Source organism: Lepisma saccharinum, chromosome 3 (assembly GCF_977018435.1).
Source record: "Lepisma saccharinum chromosome 3, izLepSacc3.1, whole genome shotgun sequence".
NCBI lineage: Eukaryota > Metazoa > Arthropoda > Insecta > Zygentoma > Lepismatidae > Lepisma > Lepisma saccharinum.
Genome location: NC_139231.1, coordinates 46,816,591 through 46,830,666, shown reverse-complemented (window position 1 = coordinate 46,830,666; position 14,076 = coordinate 46,816,591). Strand labels below are relative to the sequence as shown.

At 38.1% G+C, this 14,076-nt stretch overlaps 1 protein-coding gene across 1 annotated transcript in view; it reads right to left on the bottom strand.

The window, feature by feature from the left end:
- LOC145985528 (lachesin-like) overlaps positions 1 to 14,076 on the bottom strand; it is a 258,993-nt gene that overhangs the window by 97,849 nt on the left and 147,068 nt on the right. The window lies entirely within an intron of this gene.

Here is a 14,076-nt window from a genome sequence, read left to right as displayed (position 1 = left end):
GGGCTGATGTGCGGAACGATGCGATTTCCCAACACTTTCGCTTTTGGCACTTACAACGTTTACCACTTTTAGTCCTCAATTCCACAAACCAGAGTCTACCTGTGAAGACGAGTTCTTTCCAAAAACTTATGAAATTGCCGGATTTAAGGTTACCGGCTCATGTTCACCTTCGATTATTTGTTTTAGGTACACGTTATGGACAGGATGGCTAATTGGGACTAGACCTACAGTTTAAAGTGGGATCAGAACCACTTGTGCCTCCACCCGGTATTGAACTCATCTTCGCTTATGTTCTGTGATAGCAACGAATCTATTGCCGACAATGAAAATGAATGAGTGCCTAGAGGGAAGGAGCCTCCCCGATGGCGCAGTGGTAGCGTCTTCGCCTTGTAATCAAGGGATCTCGGGTTCGATACCCGGCGGAGGCACAAGTGGTTCGGATACCACTTTAAACTGTAGGTCCAGTACCTATTAGCCTTACTGTGCATAAACTGGACTTAAAAACACCAAATCAACAAATCAACGAATGAGTGCCTACAACTCTACCAAGAGTTAACGTCCACAGCACACTGGATACAATGCATCAAAAGTACTATTTTTTGTGTGCATATTGTCGCTACATGGTGATACAGAACTTAGCCATCGTACATTTTTATTGTTCCTAAAGAACTGAAAAATGATGTAAAATACATTGAAAATAAATAAAAATATAAATAAACAGCTTTCTTGCGTTGACTGAAAATGTGCGCCATCTGTCCCCCCTTCACCCTATGTATTTTCATTGTTCTTTCTGTAGATGTTTCTCTTTACAATTTGTTTTGAAAGTTACAAAGAGCTCTCTTACATATTTGCATATTATACAATAATTTGCGATGTGAAAAGTAATTAATAGTTAACAAAATTGGTTTCTTAAATATGTACACGTTGCTGTGCTTTTTTGAGTTTATAGATTTGATACAAATTAAATTTTAATTTGAAGAACTTATGTCCTTAAAATTAAGTTCAATATGCTCAAATAAAATAAATATCTGCAGAATTCTTGAATTTTTTGGATACTCGATTGTTATTAATGTTACATATTCTTTGATAACACATATATAGCTACATATCCTTTTGATAATACATATTTATGTACATATTTTATACTTTGATATTACATAAAAATCTGGGGTCTAGTAGTAAATATAATGTAATGGTGAATATGAGAGTTTTGATCGTGGAATTGTGAAAAATCGTGACATGATGGGAAGAAATGGATATCATTTCCGTGATCAGCATTCAAAATACTTCCAGAATCAACTATTGGTCTGGAGACAACCGATTTTCTTTTTCAAAATGTCGAGTAGTGATTCAATGTTTCACGATCATCTTGACAATATGTTTAAGACATGATAGCCTTGCCATTGTGAGTGCGTGCATTCCAGGCTTGGAATGCGGTGGATTTATATGCCGATTAGTTCAAATGGATCAAGTATTTTAAACCAACGTAACATACAACGGCAAGGTGGGTGCACACAGGTGAGTCAATGATTGGCAGTAAACGGGCGATGACGATGATAAATACGATTCACTTAACATACACGTTTTGAGAATCAATTCATATTGATCGGTCAAGCGAAACAGGGCGGGGAAAGAAAGATGCATATAGGTTAGTCAATCAGCGGGCATTCGTTGACGAGAGGTGGCCATCGAATCAGTTCCGAGAATCAGTGCAGATTGGTTGAATAGGTTATGACAGAGAAATACAGGACAGCAAAGAAGGTGCATGCAGGTGAGTCAATGATTAGGAGTAAACATACATTGGTTGACGAGAGATGACGAAAAAAGTCCGACCTGCATTCATTACACCTTAATTAATTACAAGTCAATTGAAATTTACCTCAAATTTAACCTGGCAACACTGACTAATCCAACCTTTCCATTGACTTGAGTTAGGAAGATTAAACTGGTAGAAAAATCACGAAAACTTGCAAGAGATTTCCAATGTTTTCAATGTCGACATGGAACTTCCTTTCCATAAAATTCTTCGCTTCTTATGTCCGAAGAGAGGAAAACTTCACCATTGTGTAAGCTGTGCAAGGAAGAAAAAGGCATTGGAAATCTGGGTTTCGGTCTCTTGAATAATTAAAGAAACCTTTCTTTCCTCTATGTTTAGGTCCTTCTCTGCTTCCCGAGTTGCCAGTACACATAGAGTTATTGTAAATTTTCCATATATTGTATTGTGTTGGTTTTCGTAACAGGTTGTAGCTGCATATTCTTCGTAACGGCAGTCTGCTCCATGGGCGAAAAATAAAGTTGTTCCTCTGCGTTATACAGGGTGTCCCATAAGTTCGATCTTAAGTCTTTCTCCGCAGGAGAAAAACATGTATAATTACAGAATTCTATCAAATTGTCCGTCATTGTATCGCATACAAAATTGAAGACGAAATCTTCCCTCCTGCAACAATTTATGGATCACGGTCGCAGAAATTTGCTGACATGCCTGTACAGTGAGTTCGTTAAGGAGGAGAATGCTCTGGATTTTGACCTTGTACACCACGGATATTAAGGGTGGACCCACAAAATCACATTCAGCAGAGTGAGATATGGGTTACTTAAAAATCACTTCATTCATCCTCGATGCAACAGTCCTATATGTGGGAAACTGTGCCGTAAGGTAATGTCACACTGTAAGAGCATAATGTGGAGGGCCAGCAACCTGTTGAAAACTTGTATGCGTCCAGACTTACGGGACATCCTGTACTATTCTATGAAGACACATAGGAAATATGCAGGAAGGACTCTACATGTTCTCGCACTCGGCTATAGTGGAGGTGGTGTTATCAGCATCACGCTCCTGCCACCTCGATAAGGTTCTGCGTGAGCTCCAGAGCCTTTTAAGAACGGACGATGACAAAAATGTCTACACTAGATCACTCATCTGGAAATCAAACACGGGTCTCCCGCAATTAGATAATCTCGACTAATCAGAACCTGATATGTCATCATTTCTTCAACGAACTGACCAGTAAGGATACTCAATACCACCATGAAGTTACATTTGATAGGCTTTTAAGATAGAATGAGATTATTTCCGTAACATTTCTGGCTGTTATTTATTTCCAGCTTGAGAGAGAAAGAGAGAGACGGAGAGAGAGAGAGAGAGAGAGAGAGAGAGAGAGAGAGAGAGAGAGAACTCTCGAAGCATCCAATCAACACGCGAGCCGCTGACGTCATCCCAACCCAGCACCAATCGCTAACATACTTGCTCACGCTTTGAACTGTTGGTAGGCTCGCTGGCTAGACTCCGGCAGTCAGATGATGTTTCGAAAACAATAGGACTCTATTAAAATTATACGTAGGTAAGGTACAGTCATCGTTACATTTATGTAAACAAATATGCACGGTTCTGGCAAACAATTATTTGTTGGTGGCCTATTTTAACAAATATTTGGTTAACCCTCGAAATACCAAAGGGGCACATTTTGTACCCCTCGTATATACTTGTAGCTGTATTTTATCTGGTTTTTAGTTCCGAAACTGGGATTTTTTGTAGCTTATTTTTTTTTTTGGTTTAATGTAAATGACAAGCAGTAAAAGTTGACCTTTCTCGATAACTTTGCTATGAAAAAAAAAAAGTTTTTGTTTCTGGGATCCAAAGTGTTCTCCATTGGTCTTCCAATAATGAAAGCAAATGCAGTGTTTATGGCATTAGTAAAGTTGTTTGTCAACTACATTTTCATTTATTCTTGGATGACGTGTTTTCTAGCAGCAGTTGGCTCTGCGTTGCAGATATGACAATATGATTTTTTTATTTACTAATAATTCCAAATCACAAAAGCTACGTATAGAACATGAATATAAATGACTGTGTTTATTACATATTATTACATATCATTACATATTATTTATACTTGTATATAAAAATACTCTCTGTATGTTATTTGAAAAACCCTCATTTTTAAACGCGAAACAAAGAAACAAATCATTGGGATCCAAAATGTGCCCCATTGGTATTGCGTGGGTGTTATTTTGATGGGTGTTTATGGTTAACATAAAATATTTGTTAATTATTCGAATATATTTATTTATCAGTGTATAAGTGCTGCAAGAATTTTGTTTCATAAATACAATTTCAATATTTGCTATGTACTGATCTTGAAACGTATATGATTCTGCCAACATCTGAATCGAACAAGGAAACTCTGAGTGAAAACAGAAAATTCCTGTATTCGAAGAAAAACTGTTCAAAATAAACCAACTCTGTGAGAAATAGCAAAGTTTGCATTTCATGTGTAAATAAACAGTTTTCGCAGAAAACTAACTCTTCAGTTGGAAGTTCCAAGTCCTCCTTTCCAATTATTCTGAAGAAAAATAAATATTTACTCTCCGGTACATCCTGTTTATAAACACACGGTCTCTATCAGAGAGGAAACAGTGAATAAATTGCCCCGAATGACGCCTGGGAAACTGGTTTCTACATAGTTTCCAAGAGCTGAAGTTGTTTTGTACGAGATTGGAGTGAAGAAGTTTAATTTCAAACCTAATATTTACTGCAGCGCAGTGACGCAACCACAGGTGGGGCATCATTCCCCCAAACTTTAACAGAAATGAGTTCTAGGGTGGGCAAACATTGATGGCCAAGGGTACCTGGAGGGCGCAATTACCGCCCCATATTTCAAATTTTATGCAAATAAAAATACTTTTCGTAAAATTTACTTGCTCGCATTACCTGCATCTCTTGATCTCATGAAGTTCAGTGCCGAAGCTAAGGGGCGGCGGAAGTCGGCCCTAGGCGCCAAACGATCTAAATTTTAAAAGATTTATAAGAGAGAATGCCATGGTGCCCCGTGAAATTATTTGTACCCTATAAAATCAATATTGATTTCAGTCTGCAAATAAATTAAATCTAAAAATGTTCTTGCTCGCATCGCTCGCAATTTATTGTTGTTTTAAGTAATACATTGTAAATTACCAGAGAGAGAGAGAGAGAGAGAGAGAAGTAAGACTTATTTTAATTGATTTTGTCTTAAATGCATGAATAATTGTTTTGAGGAAAGGGAGCGTGCACATTTGCTGTTGGTTTACTATGAGATGGGTGAATTGATTGTGTAAATGTAATTAAATGATATATGTTGTATGTGTGTGTGTGTGTGTGTGTGTATACATGTATATATATATATATATATATATATATATATATATATATATATATATATAGAGAGAGAGAGAGAGAGAGAGAGAGAGAGAGAGAGAGAGAGAGAAAGAGAGAGAGAGAGAGAGAGAAAGAGAGAGAGAGAGTTATGTGTGTGTGTGTATGTATGTATGTATTAAATAAACTTTGAATAAGTACACAATTTAGTGTTGGCATGTTGCATATGTATTATTTTAATTTTACGTCGCTTCATGTTGCATGTGTGGAACATGCGTATATCGTGCATGCAAATTAACATATAATATAACGTTATGAAAATTATTATTATTATCATTAGTAGTAGTAGTAGTAGTAGCATTGGTAGGTTTATCCTGGTACTTGCCCCTCCCCCAGACAAAAAAATAGTGGTTGCGCATCTGCTACAGAGTGACCCAAAATGATTTTCGGGGTTTCATAGTCGTTTAATTTCCCTTGTATGTGGGATACAAGGACAAACTTACATGGGAGTTAACAGCAACTCAACACAGTGGCGGCTGGAAAGAAATCAATATGGTCATGCTCACCAATTATCAGAACGCAGTCCTCAGAACGCTTGAATTTCCTAATCGCGTTGACACACACACATAAATTATATTAACATATAAAATACACAACGTGCAAACTCCCGTTCGAACGCCATAACAAACCACTACTGGACCTCGGGAGAGAAACCGCAGCTGACCCAAATCGCTTGCGCGCATGCCCTTTTCAAACCACTGTGGTGACGCATGTGTCAGCGTAGATGCTGTCAAAGTCTCGACCAATCAGAGAAAAGTACTGCGTAAGGAGAACGACATGACTTCCCACGTAACGCGAAGCGACGGGAGATTCTGCAGCAGACGACGTTCCCATTGCAAAAGTACTGCTTCGAACGAGGAGCATGACTGTGCCGTGCACCTGAGAAAAACGAAGAATTCGAAGGAAAAATAAGGCAAAAAAGGATGTCACAGTATGGATTTTATATTTTCATATTAATAACCACAAATACGTTTTATTTTGCTGTAAAATAGATCATGCCGAGCATGACTAGCATGACCGTCAGAGCCGTTACTGACTCAACAAGTTTACACAGTGTATATTATAAATGTTCAATGTGAGCACCTTTCGTGACATCCAGTAGTCCGATGCGTCTCGATGCTTTCTTTCGAGACACACTTGGACGTTCGATACACTCTTCGCTTTGCAGACACATCCACTTGTTTGAAAGTTATTAAACCATCGACGAATCTTGTTATCGGACTTAGTATTACTTCCAAATCGCCGTCGAAAACCTCGCTGAACTGAAACAGCAGAACCACACCTTGCAAACTCAATGACGCAAAAGAACTTCTGCACGGGAGTCGCCATCTTGAAATACACCTACGCCGCTATGACTGATGGGAAATAAATGAAAGGGTAGCAAACTTCCACAGTCGTTCTTGTCGTACATGTACAACATAAACATTCACCTTCGTCTGTTGCAATATACCAACTACTTGAAACCCCGATAATCACTTTAGGACACGGTGTATTTATTTATCGAGAAGGTAAACCAAATGACTTACTTCTTGTATAAGGCTAAAAGAACAGTAGAAAATGCATTAAAACTCCGTTTATAGCAACAAAACACGTTTTTTTGGTGTATTTAAAGGGGATAGGCCTAAATACACTATACAATACAGTACAAAGTCTGCGAGAAACAGAGTTTCATCAGTGGTTGACTGCCTTTAATTTGGGAAATTCTCTTGTTGACTTCTAGCCACATTTAAAACCTTGGATTCTGTTTTGTTTCCTTTTGCCTGTCCGGATTAAGCTAAGTCAGGCTTATCGGGGTCCGGATTAACGAGATTTTACTGTATTACCAAATTTACATGTGATGCACAAGACATATATGGGTGGAAAACTAGCAAAGTCGATTTAGATTGTTCGGATTGAACACCTCGAATGGTCGACAAGTTATAGAAATACCTATTCGACCAGATAATACATGTAATTAACTTTTATCTCTAAAATAAGACCAGTTTCAGCTTTCTAACTTCATACGTTTCTCAGATATGAGCATTTTAAAAAGAAAGCAAATTTTTGAATTTCCCTAAGAAGTCGGACAATGTTTTCTAAAACCTTTAAAGGTGTGTTTCATAAAATTAGAATTCACATCCACTCACAAAGAAAGGTGAAAATCATGTCCTACAACGCTACGGGTCACGGATTCGAAACCCGGCATGGGTGTTTCTTGTGTGTGTCTGATATGATCCATATTTTTATGTGACGTCATCAGTAGAAAATGTGTCACTAATATATTTATTTTGTGAAAGAAAGCGTAACTTCCTTGTTATTCTATGTAATATTGCGCCTTATTAGTAATGTATAACTTTACTTTAATGTTTATTGTATTTTATGCTTTGTTATAAGTAGTTTAATGTATCTTCATGTTTGCAAGAGTGCACTCTACGAATTTGTATTTCTAAAGATGTATAGATGTCAGTTTTGTTGATAGTATCCTTTTGTAGATAGTGAATGATTCATCTGTACTTTAATCTGTGTTCTCGAAAATAGTATAAAAGCGAGGATATCGCGTAAGAAATATCACACTTTCGCCACGGATCGTCGAAGCTTTTAAACTTAAAAATAACTTCTTGGTGTTGTGCATACATCCTGGTATGGTAGTTCGGGGCGCAAGCTAGGCCTATGTGAACATAGGTACGCCGATAGCCATGCATTGATGATATGCACAATACTGCAACCATTCTACGTAAAATAATAAAGTTAGCCTAAAGATTAATTTGGAAATAAAAGGCTAAAGAGCAAATATTGGCTCGGTTATCATTGCATATCTCTTGGTGTGGTAGTTCGGGGCGCAAGCTAGGTCTATGTGATCATAGGCTTGCCGATAGCCACGCATTGAGTTTTATGCGTTTTAATTGAGTCAATTCATCGACAAAGCGAAATCCTCGCCCTCGTCTCAAGTATAGTTGCATTATAATTGCAATAAATAAAGAATAAAACTTTTCAGTTTATACATACGGCAGTAATGTGGTTTTATTTCTCTGTGCTGTGAATATTGTCTTTGCCTAACACTATCCCTGTACCTGAGAGGAGTCTGTGTACTTCACCGAGTCTCATCGTTCACCGCTGAGTATTATGAAGTTAATATTAATAGTATAATAATACGACGCGTACATACATAAGTTAGTTTAGAACGTATCAAGTGGCATCCACAACGTGGGGCTCGATATCAATAGTGGCAGCTCAACGTGTTGGCTCGATTTTGTAGTGTACAAGGGCAAGACAATTGTTTAAAGTTGAGATTAATTGTGCAAGAGCACTGAACTTTCATATTTATAGAAAAGCACAGAACTACTTCGTTCGAAATGGAAAGAAAACATTTGCGTAGCGCAAATAAAAATCTTGCTTCAAATTCAGAGCTTAATGTTCCCGATTGTTGTCGGAACATTGATAAAGATAAAACCACATTTGTGTGCAAGAAATGTACAAAGCTTCTACATTATGAATGTTGTGCCTTAGATGTTCGATCTGAAAGCCACGAAGCTACCGATTTCATTTGTAAAGACTGTGAATCATTGTCTACAACTATTACATCTGATCCATTAAATATGTTTGAAGCTATAAAAACCATGATTGAAGGAATTAGCAAGCAGCAAGTTGAAAGTATGGAAACATTACAGGCTGATATCTGCAAACAGTCTGAAACCTTACAGGCTGATATTAAACAACAAGCTGATTCCATTACCAGTTTGAAAGCTGATATGTGTAAACAGTCTGAAGCACTGAAAGCTGATATCTGCAAACAGTCTGAAACCTTACAGGCTGATATTAAACAACAAGCTGATTCCATTACCAGCTTGAAAGCTGATATCTGTAGACAATCTGACATATTAAAAGAAGATATCCTCAGACAATGTGCGTTGCTAAAGGATGATATCGGTAAGCAGCACGATGAATCTATAAAAGTATTAAGAGCTGAAATAGGCGAGATGGCCTGTGAGATTCAACAACTGAAGTCTGAGAATGAGGAAACTAGGGCGCGATTCTCTGAAGAAATCCGGCAGGCTAGAGAGATAGACTTTGATGACTTCCGGCGTAGCTTGGCAGCCGATGTAAATAAAGCCACGGAAAGTGTTCGCATCGATGTAGAGGATATAAATTCGAGATTCACTGCGGAGTGCAATAAGATCATTGAAAAACAGCTGACAATGGAACAGATATTGACCGAGGCCGAGACTGACAAAATACGATTCCGATCTGAGGTTCAAGAAGATATTGGTCAGATTTCCGTTGTTGTATCTCAGAGAAGCAAGGATATTGAGGAAATAAAGACTCAAGTAGAACAACTTACGAATCAGTTAGAGACCATGCACGTCACCCGGCAAACAGAAACAGAAACTGGATCTCGAACAGCTGGTCATCCGTCTGCAGTTGCTGAGAGTGCAGCGTTGCCAACCATTAACGTTGAACTAAATGAAGCGATGGACAGAGCCGGTAGAGAGAGAACTAGAGAAGACAAACAAGTCTGTCGCCCACAAGTTACTGCTGGTTCAAGAGCTAATGAAGTGGCGTCTGCTGTTCCACCTACCTTTAGTCTTTCGGGCGATGACCGAGGTTACAGAGAGCGTGAATCTCGCAGAGCACGGTATCGTCATTATGAAGAAGGGGCAAAGAGGAAACGTCTAGAAAGGAAGAAAGATCGCAGTTCCTCCTCTTCCAGCACCAGCTCTGACTCTCAGTATCAAGCAAAAATCATGAAGCGAACACGAAGGCATGGAAATTCAAGGAGCGGGCCAGATGAGTCGCCGCCAACAACTCAGCGATCAGCAATGACTGGAACTCCAAGGATGGCAGACCTTAATTCCTTGTCGAAGTTCAAGGGAGACCTGGAAGCCCAGAATGCTGAGCAGTACTTAAAAGAACTTAATATCAATTTTGATTTAATGCAGATTCCATACGAATACCGATTGGAAATTATTCCTCGGCTTTTCAAGGGCCAGGCTGAGCATTGGTCTCGAAGCTGACTTTATTTTGGGCTACCCATTCCTCAGGAAATATGAAGCAGGAATTGACCTAGAGCGCGAGAAGTTATCCCTCACCGTAGATGGAGTTCCGGTAGAGCAGGACCTCGTGAATCATGGATCTTCGACAGGGACGTATGTAAGAAAAGTCCGTGAAGATTCCCATGTCGATCAGTGGACGGCTAGTCCTGACGACATTCTTCAGAAGGTCAATGCGAATGAGATTTTATGCGAAAGGGGTAGAAGCCAATTGAAAGAAGTCTTATTGAAGCATAGAAATGTATTTTCCGAGAGACCAGGTACTATTAAAAACTTCCAGTGTGAGATTGAACTCACCACCACAGAACCAGTGTATCGATCTCCATATCCCATACCTATAGCAAAAAGGAAACTCCTGGAGGAAGAATTAGAAAAGTGGAGACAATGAGATGTTACTGTGCCTTGATATTCATCTTGTATGAGCACCTTAATTGTTGGTAAGCCTGATGGTAACATACGCCTCCAGTCGTTTTGCTGATTAATTATTCTATTTCTGAAACAACTGGATATTCGCCTGCTGAACTATTCTTCAATCATCCTATACCCAGAGACATCCTAACTCATTTCAATTGGCCCGAACGGGAAGAAGCCCAACCGGATTGGAAGTCCAAATTGTTCTTAGCCCAAGTCAGGGAGAAGAAGAAGCTATCGAAGAATATAAAACAGAAGGGAAACGCCAAGACAGTGACAGTTGGAGACTTCGTGATGGTTAAAAACCATTCCTTAAGCTCCTCACTAGATAGGACCATTCAAAAGTTATTTATGTTGTGGATTGGACCTTATATAGTGGACAAAGTGGAAAATAATGTTGTGACATTGCTCATTCCAAGGACTAAAGAATTATATGATAAGGTTAACTTGGATAACCTAAAACTAGTGCGTTTTTCGGAGGATAAAAAGAAAGACTTTGTACTTTAAAACTAAGTTTCCTCCAGGTAGATAACTTCCTTCCTGAAACTTAGTTTTCGAAAGGAAGGGGCAGATGATATGATCCATATTTTTATGTGACGTCATCAGTAGAAAATGTGTCACTAATATATTTATTTTGTGAAAGAAAGCGTAACTTCCTTGTTATTCTATGTAATATTGCGCCTTATTAGTAATGTATAACTTTACTTTAATGTTTATTGTATTTTATGCTTTGTTATAAGTAGTTTAATGTATCTTCATGTTTGCAAGAGTGCACTCTACGAATTTGTATTTCTAAAGATGTATAGATGTCAGTTTTGTTGATAGTATCCTTTTGTAGATAGTGAATGATTCATCTGTACTTTAATCTGTGTTCTCGAAAATAGTATAAAAGCGAGGATATCGCGTAAGAAATATCACACTTTCGCCACGGATCGTCGAAGCTTTTAAACTTAAAAATAACTTCTTGGTGTTGTGCATACATCCTGGTATGGTAGTTCGGGGCGCAAGCTAGGCCTATGTGAACATAGGTACGCCGATAGCCATGCATTGATGATATGCACAATACTGCAACCATTCTACGTAAAATAATAAAGTTAGCCTAAAGATTAATTTGGAAATAAAAGGCTAAAGAGCAAATATTGGCTCGGTTATCATTGCATATCTCTTGGTGTGGTAGTTCGGGGCGCAAGCTAGGTCTATGTGATCATAGGCTTGCCGATAGCCACGCATTGAGTTTTATGCGTTTTAATTGAGTCAATTCATCGACAAAGCGAAATCCTCGCCCTCGTCTCAAGTATAGTTGCATTATAATTGCAATAAATAAAGAATAAAACTTTTCAGTTTATACATACGGCAGTAATGTGGTTTTATTTCTCTGTGCTGTGAATATTGTCTTTGCCTAACACTATCCCTGTACCTGAGAGGAGTCTGTGTACTTCACCGAGTCTCATCGTTCACCGCTGAGTATTATGAAGTTAATATTAATAGTATAATAATACGACGCGTACATACATAAGTTAGTTTAGAACGTATCATGTCCCTTCATTAATTTCATCATATCATCACTTATCCTCAGCTTCGCGATTAGCAAAAAGTAGCAAAGTAAAATAAACCAAATCAATCAATCAAAATCAAGTGGCCAAAGATTTGAAGCGGAATAAATCACCTTATTTCAATTTATCACGTACTCCACACACATTTGCGACTGTTGTGATTCATGGCCTACTTACGGTGACGTCACATTCAAGCAAAGAGAGTCTACACAGGCCTGTGTGTAACAAGAAGGTACTGATTGACCTTACCGAGGAAAAGAGTGGTACTGGCAACACCAGGAATCCAACAAGCGGGGAAAAAAGAGAGACGGGAGAAGAAAACTTACTACCAGAAGCGAATGTTTCATTCATCCATTTGCTCGTGAAGGATGATAAATATGGAGATATCCTTTTCAATTACTGCTGCTTTCCGGGCCGATTTAAAGGGCGCCGGGGGAATAAGTTCCCTTTTCCTTCACAGATGCTGGCAAAACAGAATCTCCTTTTCAAAAAGGATCGAAGTTAAAATAACTTCCCGAAGAGCCATGCTGGACGTGCCTCTCGGACGACCAGGGATTCGAGATGCATGATGGGAAACTATGTCATAAATGCTAGATGGAGCTGTCTTATTTCGGCGTGTTTTTCTTCAGCCATGCAGAAGAAAGAGGCACTGGGGTTCTTGCTATGTCTTTCTTCCTTTTCTCAATCGTAGTTTGTTACGTTGCTTCTCCCCAGGTTGCAGAGTTATTAGTTCAGATAGGATGTTCATGACATTTTTGGTAATGGTGTTATTTTTCTGAAATACATGAATGAGCGTAATTAGCTGACGGTATTTTTTTTAAATAGCAGAAATAAAACGAACATGTTTCACTATACTGATCACCAGGGCCCGAATTTTGATGACATTTCATTTTTTAACTGGTGCAACGTAGACATTGCTAACTAGTACAGAAATCCTGAACACCCTCCTCAGGTTGAAGAAATGTAATTTTTTGGGGATTTTTTTTTACCATTTTTTATTTTAGGTCATTTTTTTAAAAAAAATTGCATCATTTTTAGGTCATTTTTTGAAAAGTTTGTGTCATTGCATGTTGAAACATAAGAAGTTCAACAATTTCTACTTTGTCGTAATGTTATCTTGCGGTACTTACTCTGTGTTTAAATACCAGCGCAACAAAGCCTGTATGAAAATCACGAAATACAACATTGTCTAGTTTCTTATTCACAGTCCGTACAACACACCAAGGTGAAGAAGCAATTGTTAAATTGTTTGTTTCGGATTGAACCAAAAAGTTTATTTTGAATATTAACAATAAATACCGCGTGCTCGAGAATCAAAGGAAAGCGACAGCTTAACTTTTGGTGCAGCTGAACGTTGTATTTTTGAAGGTCACTCAGCACGAACATTTGAATCTTAGTCCGATATTCGTGGTTAGGAGGGTGTGACTTCTGTTTCTTCTATTCGTGAGTTTAGGTGTCGAGTGGACTTAAAATGCCGAAGAAATAGCCATCTAAAGCTGCTCATTTGAAGCAGATAATCTCAGAATTTGGTGAGATATATTTGTGAATTGTTCCCAGTGTTATTGATTGTGATCCATAAAGTAAGTGTACAATATAAATATATATATACTATTTTCAATAAGCAGATTTGAGTTTTGTACGAATTTTTGGGTCATTTTTCAAAGATTTTAGGTCATTTTACAGGATTTTTCTTGTCATTTTAAAGGTCATTTTTCAAAGTTTTAGGTCATTTTACAGGATTTTTGTTGTCATTTTGTTGGGTCATTTTACAGGATTTTTTTTGTCATTTTAAAGGTCATTTTTCAAAGATTTTAGGTCATTTTACAGGATTTTTGTTGTCATTTTAAAGGTCATTTTTCAAAGATTTTTAGATCATCAAAATCCGGGCCCTGCT